The 24,664-nt window shown below is 45.6% G+C and overlaps 1 long non-coding RNA gene across 2 annotated transcripts; it reads left to right on the top strand.

Moving 5' to 3' along the window:
- The first annotated feature begins 239 nt into the window (after positions 1–239).
- Positions 240–16,461, top strand: LOC106782780 (uncharacterized). Of its 2 annotated transcripts, XR_011431108.1 has the most exons (5): positions 240–317; positions 1,713–1,765; positions 12,050–12,460; positions 13,552–13,768; positions 16,231–16,461. It is a non-coding gene; the product is annotated as an uncharacterized lncRNA (long non-coding RNA). The 2 variants fall into 2 exon arrangements; XR_001380082.3 differs by lacking the exon at positions 13,552–13,768 and having other exon boundaries at positions 12,050–12,324.
- Positions 16,462–24,664: the final 8,203 nt, after the last annotated feature.

The following is a 24,664-nucleotide window of genomic DNA, read 5'->3' on the forward strand; positions in this document are numbered from 1 at the left end:
GAGCCCTGAGCCCTGCTGGTGGCTCTCCCAAGAATGAGCTCCGTGTGTGGTGGGGTCCTTCAGCTCTCTGAGCTTCAGTTTCCCTCTGTCAGGTGAGGTGAAGCTGTTCACGCTGAGAAGACCTCCTGGCTCCCTGCCAAGGTCTCCTCCCTTCTTGGATGGTTTCCAAGGCACCGAATGGTGCATCGCATTTGAGTCACTATGGGCCTGGGGAAGCTGTTTGTCACAGATAGGGAACTGGCTTATGGACAGGAAGCACGGAGAGAGCTAAACAACTGCTTTCACGGGTAGGAAGCATAGAGGATGGGGTATCCACGGTGTGTTGGAACTTGTTTATTTGTTTGTTTAGTTTTGATGTTTTTCTTAAATGACCCAGAGAGGATCTTTCCAAGTTGCCCTGGTTTCTGCTTGGATGTTTAAACGCAGGAGTTTGGCCTCACAGAGTCAACATGTGCAAAACCCAGCTCGTCCCCGCTCCTCCCAAACTGCTTCTGGTCTCTCGATGCTGCCGCCATGCTCCATCTGAACGCTTGTAATCTCCTCCTCCTTCTTTATTAGCTTTCTTTTGTTGTTGTTGTTGCATGGAAATACCTTTATTTTGCCTTTGCTCTTTACAAAAAGTTTTATTATGGAAAATCCAAACTTGTGCGAAAGTAGAGAAAAGAATATATGAGAGAATAATGAACCCACATGTACTTATCATCCAACTTCAACAGTTATCCCCCCCGTGGCCTATCTTGTTTCATCTGCTCCTGCCCACTGTCCTCACCCTACCATGCCCTCGGGTTATTTTGAAGCAAAGCCCAGACAGCATATCATCACATCTATAAATATAAGGATGCATTAAAATATGTAACTGTAGAAATAAGCGAGTCACAAAAAGACAAATACTGTATGATTCCACTTATATGAGGTACTTGAGTAGTCAAAATCAGAGAGACAGAAAGTAGAATGGTGGTTGCCAGGGGCTGGGGAAAGGGGAGAATGAGGACTTGTCTGATGGGTACAGAGTTTCAGTTTTACAAGATGAACTGAGTTATGGAGATGGATGGCGGCAATGGTGACACAGCATTGTGAATGTATTTAGTACCACTGAGCTGTTAAAACTGGTTAAGCTGGTAAATTTTATGTGAATTTTGCCACAATAAAAAAACAGGAAGAATACATAACTACGAGGTCATTACCATATCTAAAAAAGCGATTAAAAAACTCCTTCATGTCATCAAATATGCAGTTCATTTCAAATTTCCTAGCTTAACTCATCATTTTATTTCCTTTGTGGTTTGTTTGATTCAGCATCTGAGTGAGTCCCATATGTTGCAATTGGCTTATAGTTTTTTTAAGTCTCTTTTAGTCTGTAGGTTACCCCTCCTCTTATTTTGCCCCAGCTATTTATCTGTGGAAGAAACTGGGTTGTTCGTCCTGTTCCCACGTCTGGGCTTTGCTGATTGTGTCCCATGGTGTCATTTGATATGTTCTTCTGTCCCTTGCGTTTCCTGTATCTCAGTAGTTAAATCTCGAGGCTTCATCAGATTTGACTTTTGACAAAGAACACTTCAGAGGTGGTGGGGTGAACATCTGTCAGGAGTCACACAAATGTCTAATTGTCGTGTCTCTTTGTTGTTAGCAGCCATTGTTGACTGTTGCCTAGATCCATTGTTTCTTCAGAGTTTGCATAATAGTAATATTCTATTATGTTTTTCTTTGTGTAGCTGGACTTCTGTAAAGAGAAACATCCTCTCGTAAACGATTTGGATCCTCTAAGGTACGGTTTATACAGGAAAGCAGGATAAATGCTTGATTGTTTCCCTTTATTTTCAGTTTTTAAAATAATGAGTTGGTTTTCTAGCATTCTCCAAAGGTGGCCAATGAGATTATTTTGTATCGTTATGAACTCATGGATTTGAATAAGTGTGATGTGTTTCAATCCATTTCAGTTTTTATTTATTGATGCTCAAATGATCCCATCCTTGGTTAATGGGAGCCTCTTCAACTTGGTTTCTGAGTCCTTTTGATATTGGCCTCAGGAGCCTCTGCTAGCTTCCTTGCTGTCTAGAATAAGACATTCCGTTTTGTACATTTCCTGCCCCAGACCTGCAATCATTTTTCCAAGGGCTTGGGGTGAAAAGGGCCTTCAATAGGTTCCTAGTTTAAAATGCCACTTATCTATTGCCTCCCTTTCTTTTTAGTGGGAAATGGTATTTAGAGGCCACAGCCTGGGTTCTACGGATTATGTTATTTTTTAATATTATATTTGATACCTAAAAGAGTGTATGTACCATATATATAATTATACAGCATCACAATAAAGTAGCTACCCAGCATCCAACACCCAAGTTAAGGACTGGAACGCTATCAAACCAGTTCATCTTGTGTGTGCTCCTCCTTTATCTCAGTGCTCAGCCTCCATCTAAGAGGGCTGATTGTGCATTTATCATTCTCTTGCTTAAAAAAAGTTTTATAGATATGTATGTGTCCTTAAATATACATGTTAGTTTATAGTTGTTTTTGAGCTTTATAAGAATGATATCAGGAAGTATGTTCTTCTGTGACCTGGCTTGTCTTTGCTCAGTGTAAATTACCATAAGTCTTAGAAATATCCTGCTGTGTTTTTTAATCTGTAGTTCATTTATTTTCAATCTGTATAATATTCCATTGTGTGACTATACCATAATTTGTTTTATCTGTTCTCCTGTTTGTGGACATTTGAGTTATCTCCAGTTTTTATTACAAATATTTTGCTAGGATAATGCTATTACAGATAGTCTTGTTCATGCCCCTGTGCACATGTGCCAGAATTTGTCTAGGGCAGCGCTTATGAAACGTTAGTCTCAGGATCCGAAAGAATTTTTGCTTATGTGAATTATAGTTGTAGATATTTATTATATTGGAAATTAAAACAGAAAAATATAACCATTTTATTTATTAGTTCATTTTAAGATGACAATAACAAGTTCAATATATGTTAACATAAATCATATATTTTAGATGAAAAATAACTATATATATATATATATATTTTTTTTTTTTTTTGGAATATTAGCTCTGAGCTAACATCCACCGCCAATCCTCCTCTTTTTGCTGAGGAAGACTGGCCCTGAGCTAACATTCATGCCCATCTTCCTCTACTTTATATGTGGGATGCCTACCGCAGCATGGCTTGCCAAGCAGTGCCATGTCCACACCTGGGATCGGAACCGGCAAACTAAGGGCTGCCGAAGCAGAACGTGCTAAGTTAACTGCTGTGCCACCGGGCCGGCGCCAGTATATTTTCTAAGACAAATTAAATGAGAAGAGTGGCATTGTTTAAATTTTTGCAAATTTCTTTGCTATCCGGCTTAGGAGAAGACAGCTGAATTCTCATATCTGCTTCTGTGCTCAGTCTACTGCCGTATTATAATCATGCAGCTTTTGAAAAACTCCACTGTATATTCATGAGATGGGGGTGAAAAAGTCAAATAATGTCTTTTGAATGCATTTTGAAAATAGTTTTGACCCCATGGATCTCCTGAAAAAGTCTCAGGGTCCCTGGACCACACTTTGCGAACTCCTGCTCTAGGGAATATCGGTCTCGGAGTGAAACTGTGGGTCATAGGGTTGCATAGAACATATGCAAATGTTCAGCTGTATACGATAATGCCAAATTGTTTCCCAAAATGGTTTTAGCAATTAACACTCCCACCACCAGCGTCTGAGAATTCACATTGATCCGTATTTTCCTCAACGCTTGGTGCCATCAGACGTTCTAACTTTCACCTATCTGATGAATATGAAGTGGTATTTCATTGTGGTCTCTGTGCCCCAGTTTCTTCCCACTTCAGTCCATCCTTCTCACGCTGCCAGATTAATCTTCTGTGATGATGTTTTTGATCGTGTTATGTTTGTGTCTCCTCAAAGACTCTCAAAGGCTTTTACTTTTCTTTCTTTCTTTCCTCAACTGAACTAGGAACAACTGTATCGTTCCTCCCTTCAGCGCTCCTTCTCCAGAGGCTGAAGCAATCAGCTGGGGCTTCCTCTACATCATTACTAGCTCTACGCCTTCCAGGCAGATGCAAATACTTGCTGTTCGCAAATAGGCCCGGAAATTTCCCCCTCCAAGTTTTTGCCCACAATATCCTTCTGCCTCAAACACCCTCTCTGTTCCACTCTGCCTGTTGGAATCCAGTCATCTCTGATGATGTTTGGCTCAAATGCTGCTTCTCCCAAGAGGCTGCCCACATCTTTCCCTCCTCTGAACCCCGCCACACAAGGCTTGTCTGTCTCTTGTTCCTTTAGCATACTGCCGTGGGTTCTAGTTAGGAGTGGATGTGTTTGTCACCCCCACTAGTCCAGGAGCTTCTTGAGGTCAGAGACTATGTATTCCCCACAACCTCTAACGTTGGACCCGGAATAGAGTAGGTGCTAAAAATCTACTTGTTGTCAATGTCTCTGTTTTACATCTGAGGAAATGAGGCTCAGCTGGATTAAGAGTTCTAGGGGCTTTCTGTATAGCTGGGGAGTCAGGACCCTATATAAAGATACAGCAATACAAGGTGCTCTCTGACAAGGGGTTTTATGGGGCCACTCTGTCAAATGAGGGAGCAGAGAGAAAGGGCTATGGGAGCTCAAAAGAGCCAGTAGGACTTGGAGTGCGCTTGGAAAGATGATGCTGTGGATGAGTGAAGTGGAGGCACACTGGGCCTCAGTTTCCTCTTCTGTTAACTAATACCAGGACTATCTCTGCTTCTTTATCGGGAATTTTATGAGGAAGAAACAGTGCTAAACAACAACTCTCATTTATTTAATGCCTGTATGTCAGGCACGATGCCAGGCTCTATACATTATCTCATTTAATCCTCACAACAGTGCTGTACATTAGGTATTATTATCCCCATGTTCCAGATGATGAAACTGAGCTTTAGAGAGGCTACATGACTTGACCAAGACCTTTGTGCTAGGGAGTAGTAGGGCTGGGGTTTGAACCCAGGTCTCTTTGGGCTGCTAAGGGTTTCTTAGTGACAATGGTGGCAGTGTGTAATGGTGTGTGCTGTGATTTCACATGAGTATGGGCTCTGGGCAATGCTGGTCTGCAATGAGCCAGGCCGTTTTCAGGAGACAGATCAGGGAGGGTCAGACCAGCTGGTGATGTTACATTTGCCAAAAGATGTGACGGAGAAGAGAAATAAAAGGTGGGTTCTCAGGAGGGGTGGGGAGTGGCAGCAGAGGCAGCACACAGCGAACAGCCATTGGCACCTGCTGCGTGCCAGGCTCTGTGCCACTCTCTGAGGTCTCAGCAATGGAGCTGACCTGATCTTGCCCTCAAGGAGCTGAATCAGGGGAGATAGACATCCTGACAGACACCAGTCCTGTGCTGTGTTCTATTAGGATGCCGAGGCTGCATTCCTAAGAAATCTTGTGTTATAAAAAATGGAATAATAGTGACAATTGCTTCAAAGGGGAGAAGGAGGTTAAGGGCTAGATAGTTTCAGACTCGCTGTAACAAAGTCATTTTTCCTTCAGGAATGTCAATAATAAAGGTGTTTTTACAGCTATAACTGTATGGTTGCAAAACCTGAACATCACAGAGCAAATCCAGCCTTAGACGTCCTCACACTTTTGCTCAAGAGGAACAGCCTTTCTTTTTCTGTCACCCAGCACTGTCGCTAGGGCAGACTTCTCCCACCTTCCATTTGCCTTGACCATCTTCTGCTGGAGTAACAAAGGGCCAAGCCCCTCCAAGGAAGCATCCTAAAGACATGGGGACACTGCCTTCCCCTGCCCCACCCATCTCCTCCACTAGTTCCCCTGTCGCAGCTTCTTCCTCTCCACCGTGTCACAACCAACCGTGATCTGCTCAGTGTAAATCATGCTCTCTAATTAAAGGATCACATTATATTTAATTTGCATTTAAAAATCTCACCATAGGAGAAATTCTTACTGGCTGTAAGAAGAGTAGTGGGGATATGTAGAGGCAGTGTCCTGTCACCATAAAGAGTGGGGCCCCTGGAGCCAGTCTATGTGAGTTGAAATCTTAACTTTGCCACTTAATAGCTGTGTGACCTTGGACAAGTCACTTAATCCTCTGTACTTCTCTAAAATGGGGAGAACGGTAGCATCTGCTTCACATGGTTGCGAGAATTCAAAGAGACATGGTTGTGAAGTCTTAGCACATGGTCAGTGCTTAATAAATGTTAGCTATTCTGCAATGCAGAGAGAGGCAGTAGCCTGGGGAGTGAGCGAAGTCGTTGTGGAGGAGGAGAGCCTGGGGCTGGACTTGTAGAGTGAACAGTGTTGGACAGGAGGATGAGGCAGAGGGAGCAGAGAGACACAGCAAGGCTCTTTTGAGGTCCCCAAAGGGGTCTGGAATGACCAAAGCCATGATGTCTGCTTAACCCTAGCTACGCTAACAGATGAAACTTTGACAGGTCAATGGCTTAACATAATAGATGTTAATTTCTTGCTCACATAAAGTTCAATCAGTGGCAGTAGGGGAGGAGGGGTACTCTGTGCCTGACCTTTATTAACCCAGGCTCACAGAAGCTCTGCAACCTCCCATGTGGCTTCCAAGGCCACACTGGGCATTGACTTCCAGCTGGCAGACAGGGGAAAGGAGTATAGAGGATCATGCAGGAAGGTTTTATGGCCAGGCTTGGAAATGGCACACATCACTTCCTCTTATATTTCATTGGCTAGAACTTAACACATGGACACATCTAACTGTAAGGGAGTTTGGGTGATATATTCTAGATGTGTTCCCAGAAGGAAAGTAAAATGGATTTGGTGACTAACCAACTGGTCTCTGCCCAAGGTTCTAGCGCTAAGAGGTGCACCAGCCCCTGGGAGCAGGGGTTCAATGGGAAGGACTCAGGAGATGAGCTGATGAGCTTGATTTTGGTCTGAGGACAGTGATGAGCCATTGGAGGGTGTTCATCAGGGGAGCGACGTGGTCAGAAAGTACCAGGGGATTAATTGGTTCATTCCACTGCAAGGTGGAAGGATGTGGGAAGGCAAGGAGGAGAGTTGGATGGGGAAGGCCAGTTAAGGCCTGTTGCAGGCATCTAGGCAAGAGTTGGTGAGGCCAGCACTCAGCCATGACCATGGGATGGGCAGCAGGAGTGGCTTTGCGAGAGTTCAACGGGCAACAGTTACTTAGAAGACGCCTGTTATTTCATGATCATAGTGCTCAGTGCTGTGGAACATATAAGGAAAATGAACCAGACCTTATCTGTTGGGAGCATACACTTATTTACAAACTGACAAAGATGGCTTTCAAGTGTCAAAACTTTGGAGTGAACTGGCCAGAGTTATCCTGGAGTGGCCTTCTATGCACTTAACACTGTCATCTACTTCAGTCTATCTCTGCGCTCGCCTTCTCTCTCACTCTCTCTTGCTCTTGCTCTTTCTTTCCCTCTCCATATTTCATCTTTGCTTCTCTTTGTGTTTGACTTCATTCTCTCAGGCAGGCTTCCTCTACCAGCCTAGAACCATAGCTGAGGCGAGGTCCAGGCTCACATTCCCACAGCCTAGCAACAAAGAGGCGTAAATATCTGATTATGGCTTAGAGCAGTGGTTCTCACACTTTAGTGTGCATCTGAGTCACCTGGAGGGCTTGTTAAAACACCAACTGCTGGCCCCAGAATTTCTGATTTAGTAGGTGTATTATTTCGCTAGAGCTGCCATAACAAAGTACCACAAACTGGAGTGGCTTAAACAAGAGATATTGATTTCCTTACACTTCTGGAAGCTGAAAGGCTGAGATCAAGGTGTTGGCAGCGTTGGCTCCTCTGAGGGCCCTCTCCTTGGCTTGTAGCTGGCCATATGCATATGATGTCTTCACATCATCTTCCCCCTGTGTGTCTGTGTCCTAACCTCCTCTTCTTATAGGGACACCAGTCATGTTAGGTTAGGGCCCACTCCAGTGACCTCACTTAACCTTAACTATCTCTTTAAAGATTCTATCTACAAATAGAGTCATATTCTGAGGTCCTGAGAGTTAGGACTTCAACATATAAACTTGAGGAGGACACAGTTCAACCCGTAACAGTAGGTTTGGGGTGGGGCCACAGAATGTGTGCATTTCTAACAGTTCCCCAGGGGCGCCAATGCTGCCGGTCCAGGGACCACACTTGGAGAACCGCTGGCTTAGAGTGGTTCTCTCCCCTGGTATATATGCACTTGAACAGGAGTAGACTTGGGTTCACATAATTATAATATTAATTGGAAGAAATGCCATATATTTGTAACTGGCAAATGGGGGAGAGGGTTTTTAAGTGAGGAACTTTTGGCATGTCACAAATTAAATGGCACTGATTCATGGCCCTTCAGGAGCATAGAGCAGAAGAAAGGGCTCAGGCTTTCACACTGGAGATGTCATGGATCTAATCCTGGCATGGCCCTTCTGAGCTAATTTTGAGCAAGCCACATAATAATTCTGAGTTTCAAATTATCATCCATAAAATGGGAGTGAAAATAATACCTGTAGGGTAGTTGTAGGAATTAAATATAATAATTTATGTAAAGGGTGTGGCGCTTAGTAAATGGGAGCTAGTACTGTTGTTTTTTATTTATCCATTTGCACGTTAAATATGTGACTGGGGGTCAGAAGACATGAGGTCTAGTCCCAGCCCTGGAACCCAGCTGTGTGCCCTTGGGCCCCACTTAATCTCTTTGAGCCTCAGTGCTTTTATCTGTTAAACAGGGAGGAATGTCTCTCTCCTACCGTCTCCAATCACGGTTGTTTTAAGGACCAAATAAGATAATGTGAAAATGCAAAATTGACTAGACTGTGCTCCACAATGGAAAGCACTTATATAGTTTCTTTTTGTAATAGTCACCAATAGGAGTAACTACCTGACTCCTCACAGTTCCTTCTTCTCTAGAAATAGTGTCTGTGCTACAAAATCTCACCCACCTGGCCAGAGGCGAGCCCCTTACTTAGCTGGGCCTATCAAAGGGCTTCTTTGGAATTTTTCAAAATGGAGCGAAGGTAAGAAAGTTCTAGGGCCTTTCTGATAGTTGGAGTTGTGAGATGTGAGGCTTTGGAGGTATATAGGTCGTAACATTTCATGCCATATGGGGAAAGCCGTGCCTTTCTTGGCTGGAATGATGCCAATACGCAGAGAGAGGCCAGGCGGCACTTGAGGCCCTGGCTCTTGTGGTTCCGGACACCCAGCTGTGCCTCAGTCATAAGAGATACCCTAGTATCCTATCCTTTTTATCTAGGAAAGTTTCCACTGGGTGTCTGACACTTGTAACCCTGACAAATGCATTATTCACTCAACAAGTATTTATTGAACACCTATGCGATGCCAGCCACTGAGCCAGATGGTAGTCAAATGACACAACAGATTGGCAAGGCCGTTTTCACTTCCCCCAGGCCCGATCTGCCTGCCTCCTCTTCACTCCTTAGCAGGAACCTGCAGAGTCCGCCTCCATCCTCTGCTTAGCCAGGTCTCTGGGCAGAATCACAAAATCTTAGTCTCTTAGAATTGGTGAGCCAGAGAATAGTTAAATTGTAATTCTCACAGACTTTGGGGAAAACTTGCATGGAGGATACAAAGCCCTCTCAACTCATAGTCCATAGGGCAGGACCTGGGGTCAGTATTTTTATAAAGCTTCAGAAGTGTACCTCATGCAGCCAGTCCCTAGGCTTCTGTGGTGGAGGCCCACGTGCTCCTTCTTCTCCTCTTCCAAGAACGAGAGAAACTGGGCAAGGAGGGGCCAAGGGACAAGACTCCCAGGGGCAAGAACTACATGGCTCAGCTTCGCTATCAGCATGACTTGTTTCCTCATCTGACAATCAGGATTGGTGGAAACTTCTGCCCTGGGGGATTGTTCTGAAGAAGAATTTATTTCCTTCTCCAGTGGTTAGGTCTCCTCCAGGAGGGCAGGCCTTCAGGCATTTTCCTTGTTTTCCCCAAAGGGTTGAGCACGTGGATGGTGTCCTGTAGATGCTTGTTGATGGCCCAGCCCCTCCTCTCCACCTCCACAGCCACCAGGTGAGGCCTCATCCTCACCCACCTGGGCTGTGGTCCCAGTCTCCTCTGGCGTCTTGTCTGTCCCTCCCAGAGATCACACATGGAGGAAGCCTGGCCCTTCCCAACCGCTCCTTCTAAAAACTCCATCAGGTTGCTCAGGCACTCTGTCTGGGCCACCCACGTGCACCTGGGCCTCTGTTATGCAGGAGCTCTGGGTCAGTCCTCAATGGGCTGATTGCGGTTTCCTCCTGGGTTGGTTTCTTCCAGTCTTTAATCTCAGTCCTCCAAAAGGGCTGGTGCTGGATGATAGAGACCCTGGCCTGGGCCTCAATTCCAGAGCTTCTTGAAGCCTGCCTTGTAACAGAGTGAGCTGAGAGGAAGCACTTGGAATCTTGGGGTCAAATTCCTAGTTAGGTGGCCTGGGGCAAGTTGCTTTTCCTTTTTGGGTGCCTCGGCTTCCTCAGGTATCAAATGGGGGATGCTAGGACTTGTCTTGTAGGATTCTGTGAAGGTTAGAAATGCCACAGTTGCAGTGCCTGGAAAAAAGGAGTTGTGCAAGAAGTGGTAGCAAATAGTATTACTTGGCTGTGCCTGCCTCCCTCACTAAGCTGGCAGCTCTTTGAGGGTGAGGACTGTGCTTTCGTGTCAGGTCATAGTTCCAGTCTATTGAGTACTCCCTGGGAACTGGGCAGAACTGTCATGGGGTAAACAATGATACTTACTTCATAGGGTTGTGTGTGGATTCAATGAGGAGGTTTGCCCCCATTTTCAGATGAGGAAACTGAGGCTCAACTAGGTTAACTTCCTTTCTTCACAGCTTTGTGTCTCTCTGTCCCTGCACAGGGCCTCACACAGGGCAGACGCTTGAATGACTGTGAAATTGCAGCTCCTGGCATAGCGGTGACGTGGCCCTGCTCACAGCGTGTGGGAGAGACACAGGCTTCCCAGCCCCTGTCCTTTCCTTTCCTGGCCTCCCTGGCAAGAAGGGAGGGTATAAGTCTGTTGCTGGGCAGGCAGTGAGGGCCTCAAAAGTCTGGGGGCCAAGTGCAGGGCAGGGGAAGCCCATCAGAGGCCCCACCCTTGGTGGGGGGACATTCCAAGGAGACAAAAAGCGATCTGTGAGGGCTTGAGTCAGATTAAAGTGGAGGGTGGGGTGGGGGATGGTAATAGAAAGGTACAAAAATCCATCTCTGCTCTGATTGGCAGTTTTCCGTTGATGACAGAGGGGCTTGGTGCTCCCTTGTCTCCTTCCGGTTGTTCCTCTTACCCTATTTTTTCGTTAGATCTTTCCGACGATGGAGCTATACTTGTTTCATTTTATACACGGGGCCGCTGAGGCCCACTGAGGGAAAAGACCCATTCAAGGGCACATAGCCTGTGCATGAGGAGAGCTGGGTATAATGGTGCTGTACTTGGGGTCAGACAGACTGATCCCTTCCACCATGGGCAGCACCATGACCTTGGACAGATTACTTTAACCTCTGTGAGCCTCAATTTACTCACCTTTAAAGTGGGGATGTTAATAATCTCCACCCCCTAGTGTTGGCGTGAAGGTTAAAGAGGGGCATGAACGCACCTTGCCTAGCACAGTGCCTGGCCAGAGCACATGTTCAAAAATGTGGGTTCATTGCTTCCTTTGACCTTTGGCTCCACTTTTCTGTTTTTCAACTGCCCCAGCTTCCTTTCCACTCACCTTTTCTTGTTCTTTGGGCTCTTTACACCACACTGTCAGCATGTGGTTCTGCTGCATGGTTCTTTCTTTCAGCAGCAAATGAGTGGAGGGAGAGCTCAGAACCTCAGGAATCAAACCACACAGAATCCATCCCAAAGGAAACAGTGAATTGACCCACAAGAGTGACCTGCATGTGATTTCTGATTTCATTTAGAGGGTTCAAGGGCTGTGGGAGGAGAACTGAGTGGGGAGCTGGGAGACCGGGGTTCAAGTCCGAGCTCTGTAACTGAGTAGCTGTGTGACTCTGGGCTGGTCCTTTCTCCTCTCTGGCCCTCAGTTTCCCCATCTGACAATAAGGGGGCAGGAAAGGGGAAACTCTGACTCTTTGAATTTCTAATTTTATTCTAATTGTATGTTTCAGGGAGGAATAACTGGGCCCTGGATGTGATGTGATGAGTGAATATTCCTGATGAGAAGTGGAAATAATTCATGGTTGAGAGCTGTGCCTCAGATCAGAGTGACAGGATACATGGCCAGGCTATATTTTCCAGCAGATTACGTTAAAAGCTGTGGCCTAAGACTCTAAAGTATGAAGACAAAAGGAGAAGATGACACAATATCTTTCTAAAGAAATATTTTCCAGCCAAACGGTGCAGCAGATGACTTCTAGGAATTTGTTCTTGTTCTCTATTGAAGGTGAAGAGTTCACAGCCTTCAAGGAAGCAAGAAGACGTGGGATGGAGTGAGGAAGCCAGCTGCTGGAACTCTCTGAGCCCCAGTTTGCTCGTCTCTAAAATGGGGCTGATCTGTCTTCCCAGGGTGGTCATTTCAGGTTAAATGAGGTGTTGAGTGTAAAGGCAACCCTCACACAGCATATGATTCCTAGCTAGGGGGATCTGAGTTCTGGTTCTGGTCCTGCTAGGGTATGGCTGGTTGGGAGGATCAAAGAGATAATTAGAGGGATTGCCAGTTTCCTAATGGGGAGCCAAAATTGCCATTTTAGACCAAGCATGTGGCCAAGGTGACAACCTCACCATTTCATTTCTTCACGTTTATTTATTGAGCAAGATTGGGGGGCATGTGTGTTCTGTGGAGCCAAAGGAGGAGCTTGGTGGTTAGAGAAGGAGAGACGGAAGGCTGAGACAATCAAGGATGAGAAAGGAAGGGTTTTAGTGACCTGGGGTGAGGGCAAGGAGAGAGGAACAGCCTGTGCAAGGATGTGGAGGCAGGACCAAGTGTGAAGATGCAGGCTGGGCTATGGAGAGGGGGTGGGTAAGGAGGAGGATGGTGTACTCAGCCTGCCTTGACCTTGGGAGGGAGTGGAGAGCAGGTCTCCTTGTCTGCAGAGCATGCGGTCACTAAAGGCTGCGACCCACTGTGAGAACTCAGCACCTCTCGTCTAGTCCTCACATCACCCTCCAACCCTGCAATGTAGGGGTGCACACCCCAGTTTCTGGGAAGTGGTCAAACCACTTGCCTAAGTTAATTGTCTGGCAAGTAGCAGAGCCAGGATTTGAACTCAGGGCTCCTGATCCCCAGTCTGGGGAATTTTCTCAGCTCAGGGTCGGGACTAGGGTAACTCAAGCGAGGTGGCTGGGGTGCAAAATTTAGGGAGGCACTTGCACAATCCTGAGAGTGAGTGCCTCCTTTCTTTCTCACATTTGTCACATCTAAGTCCGGCCTCCTCCTCTGCGGGGACCCCTCTCTTCTCTCTAACCTTCTTGGCAGCAGAGGCAGCAGGCTGCAAGGACCTGCAGCCGGGCTTGGCTTTGCTCCTGACCAAGTGGGAGGCATTAAGTTAATGGCCCTACAGGTGAAATCAATCCAGTTAAAATGATGGCCTGCTCCTTCCCTGTCCCCTTAGAAGCTAGCCATGCAAGATTTTCTGTTCTCACTCATCTCCTCAATTCATATGTCCCCTAGGTCCACTTTCAACCACTGGAGTGCCTGGCACAGAACTGGGTGGGACTGGTAGAGAGGGGCAGGAGCCTCTCTCTCCTTGCTCTGCTCTGCAGCCTAGGCCAGCTGTTGTCAGAGGCCGGGAGGAGCTCAGAAGTCAAGTTTTGGCTCTGCCATCTCCTGACTCTGTGACCTGGGCAAGTCTCTAGGCCTCTCTGAGTCTCCTGTTCTCCTCTATGAGGTTGGTAAAATGATTTTTGCCCTCCAAACTTCCAGGCCACAAAGAAAGGTTGATGTGAAAATTCTTTAAAAGTTGAACAGGAGTGAAGCAATATTGGAAATAATTGCTAGCACCTTTATAGTACTTACTGTGTGCATCCATAACTCTATGATATGTCTACTATCACCACCACCATCATCATCCCCATCTGGAAGAGGAAGGGAGCTGAGGCTCAAGGAGTTAAGTAGCTTGCCTGAGGACGCACAGCTAATAAAGAGGAGAGCTGGGTTCAAAGTCCGACAATCCAGCTCTAGATCTAGGCTCTTAATCACAATGCTATTTTTTCTTCTGGGACCTTTCCAACTTATTTTTATTTTTTATTTATAGTTATTTAAAAAATTTTTTTGCTGAGGAAGATTCACCCTGAGCTAACAACATCCATTTGCCAATCTTCCTCTTTTTGCTTGAGGAAGATTCACCCTGAGCTAACATCTGTGCCAGTCTTCCTCTATTGTGTATGTGGGTCGCTGCCACAGCATGGCCGCCAACGAGTGGTATAGGTCTGCACCAGCCACCAAAGCGGAGTGTGCTGAACTTAACTACTAGGCCACAGGGCTGGCATCTCCCACTTATTTTTAAATGTTAATTGAGAAGGATCAGTTGCTTATTAAAGGCCATGCACTTTGCATATATTTTTTTCATTTGATCTTCCTGAGATGATAGAAATTATTCCCCCATTTTGCAGATGAGAAAATTGAGACTTAAAGAGGGACATATAGCTAGTGAGTGGAGAGTCAAGATTCAAACCAAGGTCTGTCTCTTCTAAAATAATAACAATAGTAATGACAACATGATAACATTCATATTAGTAATAGTTAGCAGCTGGACACTGCCATCAGTGTCAAGATAACCTGCATTCTCGTCTTGGCCCTGCCTCTGATCTACGTGTGACCTTTTTCAAGTCCCTCCCCTCTTGAGGTCTCACATTGCAATGTCTGGTTCTCAGGTCCCTCCAGCCCTGGCAGGCAGTGATTCACCAGGGTTGGCAGTCTGAGGGCAGCTGATTCCCTCAGATGGAGCATTTGTTATCTGTACATTGGAAATATTTATGTGTCTCAACTTAATTAGTGAACAAGCATAATAATAATAATAATAAAGCCATCCTGGAAAGGGAATTGCTCTTGGAAACAATTGTTTAGACAAAACACCATTTGTTCCCAGCTCTTGCTCCCTGCTGGAATGGTAGGCCACTTGTTTTGGTGACAGATGCCTTTTGACTGGGGTTTTGGATCATGAGCAGCTTGTGGGCTGGGAGTGGGAGTGGGAGTCGGGGATGGAGCTGGCCCACTCTCAGCTGGCCTTGGAGGGGATTCCCAAAGTCTCCTGAAAGTGGGGGTACTCTCCAGCCACCCTACACCACGGGGGCCCCAGAACTCTAGGACAGGGCTAACCCCTCAGTCCTGATGTTACTGAGGTCCTGAGAGTCACAGTGACTTGCCCAAAGTCACTCAGCAAGATGGTGGCATCAGAACTAGAGTCCACATCTAGTTCTTTTCATGTGGCATGTGGTCTTTGAGGGTATGATAAAGTCACTTAACCTGGCCTATTTGGTATCTTGTCTGCCTGCCCGTGCATGAACCTTGTCAGGAATTACTATCTCTTTGTGTCCTGCCACTGACCCTAAGTTTACTATCACCCTCTGGCCTAGACAGATATCAGGGGGGCTGGCACTGGTTATGTGGCCCAGTAGAACATGTTTCTGGGGTCAGGCAGGGTAAGAGGGGCTTGAGTCAAGCGTAATGGTTTTGGTCTTGGTCATGTGACTTCTTTGCTTGTATGTGATTAGTGGGTACCTCCATTCACCAGCGTGTATAATCTCAGATTCCTCATTTATAAAATGGAGCAGTAATCTTGGTTCTCTACACCCCATGCACAAGGGCACTGTGAGGATCAGTTACATGAAGAAAGAAAGAGTGCTTGTAAACTAAAGAGTGATATAAAAATATTATTGACAATAATGGCCAACATTTATCATGCACTCTCCATGTGTGTATTGGTTGAGGTAATTAACACTTGCTGCTGGAACACACAACTTTCCAATCTCAGAGGATTAAACAACGAAAGTTTGTTTCTTCTCTAATAGTCAGAGGTTGGCCAGGTGGCTCTTGGGAGAGCTTTTTTCTAACTTTATTTTTCTGGAGTCTTTCCCTTTCAGCCTCACTGACAGGGTAAGAGAGGCACGGAAGGTGCATGGTGGGTTTGGAGCCAAGGCTGAAAGTAGCATGTCTCACTTTTGTCCACATTCCATTGGCCAGAATTCAGTCCCATGGTTCCTCATGGGAACCGGGAAATGAAGTTGCGCCCAGGAGGAAAATAAACCTATTTGCTGGACACATTGCATTTTCTCAGCTACAATGTGCCATGCACCTTGTTAATCCTCATAACAATCCTCTAAACGGCTTTATTATCCTTTTTTTTTCCAGGTGAGGAAATGAGGACATAGAGGCTCAGAGGGTCAGATGACTTACTGAAGATGTCAAATTAACGAGAGTGTGGTGATCTGCATTCAGTCTGTCTGGCTATTTTTTTTCTCAGAGAGAGAGAACTTCCAGCTGCAGTGGATCAGTTTAATTCATGTTATTTGTTGAGTGCCCTCTGTGTGCTGAGTGCTGTGCTGTCTCCTATAAAACGTCTCCAACATTCCTCTTCCTCTTCCCCAGGCTGAGACTACCTTTATTTCCCCAGCAATTCCAATTCTGTCTAGTCTTTAAGGTTCAGCTTTAGCCTGCTCCCTTCAGGAAGTTTGCCCTGATTACCCCAGGAATCCCTTCTTTCTGAACCTCTCTTGAGTGCCCCTCAATTCCAGGAAAGAGTGTGCAGGAAAGAGTGAGAGGCAGAGTGGATCCTTTTGTTTACCCCCAGGAATTGACAATAAGTTTATAGCTTAGAAAAAGGACACAAAGTCCCCACATTTTAAAGAGACTGACCAGGAGTCAGGGTGGCCTTCTTCTGGCTGAGAGGCTCCTGGTTAAAAAAACCAGCCCCACTCTGACCTCTTCCCCCTAGAAGAGGAGGATTGCGAGAGGGAAAAGCTGTTTTTCATCTCGTTTCCTTGGGGGAGACAAAGGATTTACCCTCCCTGAGACAAGGCCCCAAGGAAAGGACGGATTGACATTTTGTTTCTCCGTTTAACTACCTGGCCTTGCTCTGGTGTAGCAGCAGAAACGCAGAGGAGACAGGGAGTTATTTGGCCAGATAAATGGGGCAAGGACAGCCCTCATACCAGTTCAGGTCTTGAATTCCTCACAGTCCTCTGAGTAGAGATGCATAGAGATTAGGGACCTCATGCAGTGACGGGCATCAGGAGAATGAGTTGTGAGACCATGATGGGGGTGTCAGCCCAGGATGAGGCAAATCTCAGTGGGGATCACCAGTATGTAGTGGAGCTGCTTGGAGAGGGCCCTCATCAGCAGAGTTTGTGAGAGCCTCTCCACCACCCATAAGGAGCCCATAGACAACAAACCAGATCCATGGTGAGGCACAATTCGAACACCACCTCACTGTGAGCTGTCACACTAAGAGTCTGCTACCTCCTGCCTTCCTCCTCACACTCCAATACTAGAGCAGTGAAAGAGGGAAGAGGAGCTGAGTGAGAGCAGACCCTGCCCCATCGACTCGACCAAGATCCTTGAAGTGGGTTAGAGATGGTGTGGGAAGGAGGCATGGAATGACAGGGGTGGGGTAGGAAGAGCTTTGAATCAAACATAAGAATAAAAAAAAATAACTAAATAGGATTGAGTCCTAAAGAACCCAAATGAGACTAGTCTAATAACTGAAAGTGACTGAAAACTTATGGCCTCAGACCGAGAGTTTGTTAAGGCAGCCTGCTACCCAGCAGGACAAGGGAGGGTTCAACAGAACACAGTTGGTAGCAGTTATTGGAAAAATAAAACTTTCCCAGGTTTATACCCCAATGAACTGAAACTCACAGTAAATCAGTTTCATACTTATCCATTTAGCTACTGTTTGCTGAGCTTCTAGTCTTTGCCAGACAATGCTCTTGGCACTGGCGATTCCAAGGAGCTTATCCTGGTGGGGAGACAGACACGTGAAAAAGGAACTGTTCGGTGTGATAAATGCTATGAGATAGGATGGTGGAGTACAGTGGGGCATGGAGGAGAGAGGAACTTAGCTATGGTTGTGTGTTTCAGGGGAAAGAGTAGGGACATTTTTCTGGGGTCTTGAAGAATGAACAGGAGTTGACTAGGTAGCTGCACTGGGGAAAGATATCCATGTACAAAGGCACAAAAACATGAAATAATGGGACACATTGGGGGAACTGTGAAGAATGTGTTTGAGAAATGCATAAGGGGTATTTATTACTACCATTTTGCTTCTTATTTTCCTTGTATCTCCTTTGCTCAACTGGACTGTAGGCTCCTTCAAAGAAGAGCAATGTCAAATCTCAATTTTATCCCCTTACTACAACTAGCACAGCTGTTCAATTACAACACTGAGCTGCTTGTCACTGGAGGTAATCCAGCAGAAGTTGCATGATTCTCAGGGCTTGAGGAATCCTGCAATGGGAGGGACGTAGATGGGCCTGGATGTGGCTTAGGGGTAACCAGCCCGCTGTCTAGGCTTTGGTTTCCCCCTCTGTGTGCAAGAAAGTTGACCAAATGATCTCTAGAGTTACCTTGAAACTAGTCTAAATTTAGAATTTGGGAGATAAGAACAGTGGATTGGAAGTCAGGAGACTTGGTCACTAGTTCTAGCTGTGCCATTGGCTAAGGGTGTGACCTGCCGTTTCCCCTCCAGGCCTCAGTTTCCCTAATTGTAAAATGCACACTGTGTCAGTAAAGTCTCTTTTAGCTCCAACATTCCATGCCCTCCTCACTGAATTCAGTTGACCTTGTCCTAGCCTGGTGTCCTTGCTCAGGAAGGCCTCACTTTCCTCAATATTATTCAGACACATTTTCAAACTCTATGGGGTAAGGGAGGGAGATTAGGGCCAGGAGAGGGTATTTGAGTGAGGCAATGAATATTTATAACAGACGCACCCACCAGAGGACACATTAAGTCTTGCAGCATAACAAAACTGAATTACCATGAAATAAACTTTCTTAATTAAACCAATTAAATTTTTTCCCAGTATGTAATTTAGAAACTCTGATAAACCCTGGTTGAAAAGGTTTGTTTTAGCCTTAAGCTGGCTGAGAAAGCAGGAACATCTGGTAAGTGGTGGAAAGGCCTGTTTAGGCTCCAGGCCATGGGGGCAGCACTGTGGAGCTATCCGTGGTGCTGAAGCAGCCTCTGCCTCACGGCCCCTGTAAAGGACACAGGCAGGCCAGGGCTCAGTGGTGCTTAGGAGATGCCCTATTTGAGGACAATGCCTTTCACTCTAGGCATGGTGCACTTTTCTATTCCTGTGCTTGACAGTAGCCACTCAGAAGTTAACCATGTGTTCTCCTCACCCTCACAGATCCACTAGAGTTTGAAAAGATGCCATGAATTTTCTCAAGTTTATGGAATCCCAGACTCTTATAGCTGGGGGGCATGGCCTGGTCTAACTTCCTCATTACAAATAAAGGAAATTGGTCTTCAAAGAGTTCAAATGACTTGACCCACGTTCACGTAACTTGTCAGTGACAGAATTGAGATTCAAGTGCAAGTCTCTGACTCTAAATTCTTTTTTCACTAGGATGTTCCCGCAGTCAGAGAAACCTTTGGAGCCAGGGGCTGTATCTTATTCACCTTTATTCTCATCTGGAACCTATCTTAGTGACTGGAAAACTTTTTGAATAAATGAATACATGTATGCTCTTTCTATTTCTCCAAATACATTCAGTAGCAACCTAACCATTATACCAATCACACTAACACAAACCTTAACACTTGTAAGATTATTACATTTGACAAAGTGCTTTTTGTCTGTTATCTAATTTGATTCTCACAACAATTCTGGAGGTACAATGTTAGTCTCATTTTATGCCAAAGGAAACTGAGGCTTAGAGGTCTAGTGTCTTGTTCAAGGTCGCATGGAGAGTCAGTGAAGAAGCTTGGAGTAGGATCCAACTCTCCTGATTCCTAGTCGTGAACCAAGAGCTGCACTTAGCACATCAGGGGACAAAAACAGAAAGGTGGTGCGTGGCTCCTGCTCTCAAACTATGATCTAATTGTAGAGGTAAGTTATACCATCCAATGTGTGGAAACAAGGTACAGGTACTCAGGAAATAGGTAATGGATGAGGTGGTATGGGCTAATGTCGCCATTTGTGACTGCTCTGGCATTTCAGGAAAGGAAGTGATCCCAAAGGCCTGTGGGAGATTAGAGAAGTCCTCAGAGAGCAGGTGGGAGCCAAACTGGCACTGGAGGGTGAGTGTGATTTTGGTAGGTAGCAAAAACACCATTATTGTGAAGTCAAGCAATTTTAACGCTGGAAGAAACTTACAGGTGATCACCTCCTACCCCTTCATTTTATAGACAAGGAAACTGAAATGGAAAGAAATGAGGGACTGGTTCAATATTGTAAAGCCATTTACAGTACTTTTGTGTAGATACTAGGGACACAAGGCAGGTAAGACAGAGTCCCTGCCCTCAGAAGATCCCCAAGCTAGTAGGAGGGACATGGGAATGAGTAGGTGCATTCAAGTGTCACAGAGGTAATGGTAGAGTCTATGTGGAGCCTATTGCAGTTGCAAAAGAGAGGGCACTCATTTTATAGAGTAACACACTCAAAGCTCAAAAGATTTCCTTTGAACTGGTCAAGGTCAATCAAGTTCAGGTAGAAAATGCCAAAATCTATCTCCTAACTTCTGAAACCACTGACTAGAACTTCTGCCTAGGAATGGATTAAACTGGAACAATGAGAGAGGCAGACACTGAATCTGGAGTCTGAAGGCTGAGGTCTAGTTCTGGCTCTGCCTCTTTCTGGCTGTGTGGCCTTGGGCTTGCTACTCTCACTTCTAGGAGCATCAGTTCTTTCATTATAAAACGGAGCAAGGGGCAACTTTGCCCCTTTTCAGGATGGGGATGATCAGAGGAAACATCTAAGCATAAGAGCTTAGTTAATTATAAAGGGATAAAGCAATATATATGTTAATTGTTGTTATTCCTTCTGTGTAGAGCTTGATGCAGAAGAAAAAGTTCTGGATTGTAGTTGAGTCTCCTCTCTGGGCCCTTGCTTTCTTGTCTATGGAACGATGTGATACCTGTCCCATCTACCTTACAGAAATGGTGTAAAGTGAAAAATACCCACGATAATAAAATGATTGATGTAAACAAACAAAAATGACTGCGTTCCTGGATGAAGATCAATGACTGAGCAGAAGGCCAACTGGGCATTGTTACTGTAAACTCATATTTGTACCTTGAATCCGTTTACAAAGAGAATTCACAGCCATTATCCCATCCAATTCCCTCTACATCTCTGTGAGATGAGCCTATAGGGATGAGCCTATCACAGATGATTAGTTTCATCTCACAGAGGAGAAAACTGAGAGTCAGAAGAAGTGATGAGCCCAGAGGCTGAATCTCAGTATAGCCTCAGCATCACCTCCTCTCCTTCCTTTGCAGCAAATCCCCAGTTTCCTGGTGTCCAGAACTCTTCATGGAAGTCCGTTTGGAAGACAGGCCAAAGTCATGTTCTCTTGGACCTTCCCCTTTCCTTGGGCAGCAGTACTGGTGTTTTCCCCCATTGAGTACTTAGCCCTAGGGGTGCTTGATAAAATCTCTTTTCCAGAAATGGGTTGGTAGCCTCACCTTCATAGGGTGCCCCTGCAAACTAATAAATGGAGCCACCTGTACCTTTTCCTTTGTTCAAAAGCTTCCAGATGGGAGGCTGGCACAGCTGGCACACTCCTTAGGATGCTTTCAGCTGCTCAGGCTGTCTCAGCCAAGACATACTCTCCTTTGTTCCTGATCTCAGTTGAGGACTGTGCTCCCCATTATGCAGGCAGGAACCTAGGGGTTGTTGTCCACTTCTCTGTTCATGTCCGTCTTTTGCTGAAACCCCCCAGTGGCTGGATTAAGCCAGTCCCCATGTGTATTCCCTTCCCCTTAGAGATCCTAAAGAGAGGGGAATTATTCTATTTTGGGGGTTTGTGGACATGATTTAATTGTGTTTTGTTAGGTTTACTGCAAAGAATTTCTTCCATACTGTGGCTATGGAAGTTTGGGAGACTGTTAAGCCGGATCCTTCAATGGGGCTTGAATATACAGAATCCAGGAAGTGGGGCTTGGCTGAGTCTTCTCTCATCAGATGCAGGATTTGGGTGTGAAGTATATAGATCCAATTAGCAAGGGAAGGGATTATCAGGACCGGAGCTGGTCCAGGCACAGGGAACACTAATGCCTGCCTCCTGGGGAGCAATTATTGGTAGATGATTATCTTTCAAGGGTAGTCCAGGCACCTTTCTTTCAGGATGCTTCCCTGATCTCCAGGCTGAGTTAGGGGGCTTTTCTCTGGGCTCCTGGATGCCTGGGCTTCTCTCTGCCCCAGCCCTTATCACATTGTGCTGCTGTTGTCTGTGTTAGTGACTATCTCCCTGCACTAGGCTGTTAGCTCCCCTAATGCTCAGTCTGGTTCATCTTTCTATCCAGCTCTCAGCACAGGGCTCGGCACACAGTGGGTTTAGCATTGTGATTAGGAGCATGGGCTCTGGAGCCAGACTACATGTGTTTGATTTCCAGCTTGAGCACTTACTAGCCTGAAGACCCAGGGCCAGTTACTTATCCTTTCTGGGTCTTCATTTCCTCATCTCTAAAGTGAGAGTAATGATGGTAATTATCTCATAGGGTTGTTACACGGGTTAAAAATGTAAAGCATTTTGAACAGTGCCTAGCACAGAGTAAGTGCTGTATGAGGGTTGGATATTATTATTTGAATCCTGATTCTGTATTTTGGGTCTTCACTTTATGTAAAGCAGGCCCACCTGCATTAGGAGGTATGATTCCATTCCTCCCGTCGCCCCAGCCCTGCTGTGGGAATGAGTTCCAAATGTCTGGGGTTAGAGGGTAGGGCAGGTAGAGGAAGACTGCACAGGAGAAGTTATAATTGTTTTGCAAAATTTTACCCTTAATAGAGTTTCTGTGTTCTGTAACATGAGATGCAATTAGACTGACTCCTCCTTTCTCTGCCCCTAATCTGCTCATGTGACACCCATTACCTGGGTCCAGCGGATGCTGAGAGGCATTAGTGTTCTAGGTAGCAACAGGAAGGCCTTCTGAGGGATGATCCAAACCAGCCTTGACTGGTCTGTGTTGAGTGGCCTGGGAGGGCGGGGAGGTTGGAGGGCAGCCTGTGGAGAAGGGTGAGCAGAAAGTACCAGAAAGTTTCCTCCTGGGGAGGCTATGGGTAGGATAGTCCTACCGGATGTGTCTGAAGAACACAGCATCTGGCACTATAGGGATGTTTGTTAAATAAAATAAAATGCGCCCCCAATCAATCTGACGAGGGAAGAGTCCTTGAATGGCCTTTGGAGTCTGGCAGTCTTGGCTCTGCCACTTACTGGTTGTACGACCTTTGGGAAATTCATTTGCCATTTAAATCTCAGTTTCCTTTTCCAGAAAATGAGGGGCTTAAAATCAGTATTCTCAAACAAAAGTAAAGTCAGCATTCTTAATCTAAAGCAGATTCCTGGGCCTCACCCAAGAGACCTTAATTAATTGGACTAGGAATGGGGCCAGGAATCTGTACTTCTGATAAGCAACCAGGTGATTGTAACAGGTGGACTACGCTCCATGTGAGCAAATTGCTTCTTCCTGGATTTAATGTTATAGGTCTACAATTTTCTTAAAATTAAGTTACACATCTGACAATATCAGGCCCCCGCTTAAAACTCTTCAATGACTCCTGTCCTTTTTAGGTTAAAGTCCTACTTTCCTCACCTGGCTTTGGTGCCGACCCCCAACTCCGTGTCTGGACTTATCTCACGCCGTTATCCTCTTCCACTCCAAGTCTAGCCATACAAGGACTGTTTGCAGGGTGTATGTTTCCCACCTCCACCCCTCTACTCAAGCCATTCTCCCTTTCTGGTACATTCTCCTCTTTTCTTTCTTTTAAGGCCTTGCCCAGTCTTACTTCTTCCTGGAAGTATTGCATAACCACTCCAGCCACAGAGATCCCGTTTACCTCTGAACTACAGAAGCACTGACACTTGGTACCACTCACTGGTCATGGGCAGACTGCTTTGTATGGTTATTTATTTGTGTTTTGGATTTATCCTGCCCTCCCCGCTCGCCCCCCCCCCCCCGCCATTAGACTATAAGGTCCTGGAGAGCAAGGATTCATTCATGTTGTCTTACCCCTGTTTTCAGTTAGCGGAACATCATAGACATTCAGCCAATGTCTGAAGATCAGTGATCCCTCTCTCTCAGAGTGTGGGGCCCCAGACTCTGAGTTTGCTAGTTGGTTGTCCATCTTGGAGTGAACGAGTTTGTTAGCTGGGAAACATACTGTAACTGCCAATTACAGAATAAAAGAAAATTCCATGGCTAGCAATATTATTTTCACTTCTGAACTTGCCATCCTGAAATTATCACCCATTAATGAGAACAATGGACTGGTCTTTTTGCAGGTTTTTTTTGAGGAAGATTAGCCCTGAGCTAACTACTGCCAATCCTCCTCTTTTTGCTGAGGAAGACTGGCCCTGAGCTAACATCCATGCCCATCTTCCTCTACTTTATATGTGGGACGCCGACCACAGCATGGCTTTTGCCAAGTGGTGCCATGTCTGCACCCAGGATCTGAACCAGCGAACCCCAGGCTGCCGAGAAGCAGAACGTGCGTACTTAACCGCTGCACCACTGGGCCGGCCCCCGGGCTGTTTTATAATTTGTTAAAATTGGGAACAATCTATAGCCATTATTTAATAATATTATAAATGATTACATAATTTAGTAATAATATTTTTTTCC

The sequence above is a fragment of the Equus caballus genome, chromosome 2 (assembly GCF_041296265.1).
Source record: "Equus caballus isolate H_3958 breed thoroughbred chromosome 2, TB-T2T, whole genome shotgun sequence".
NCBI classification, from domain to species: Eukaryota; Metazoa; Chordata; class Mammalia; order Perissodactyla; family Equidae; genus Equus; species Equus caballus.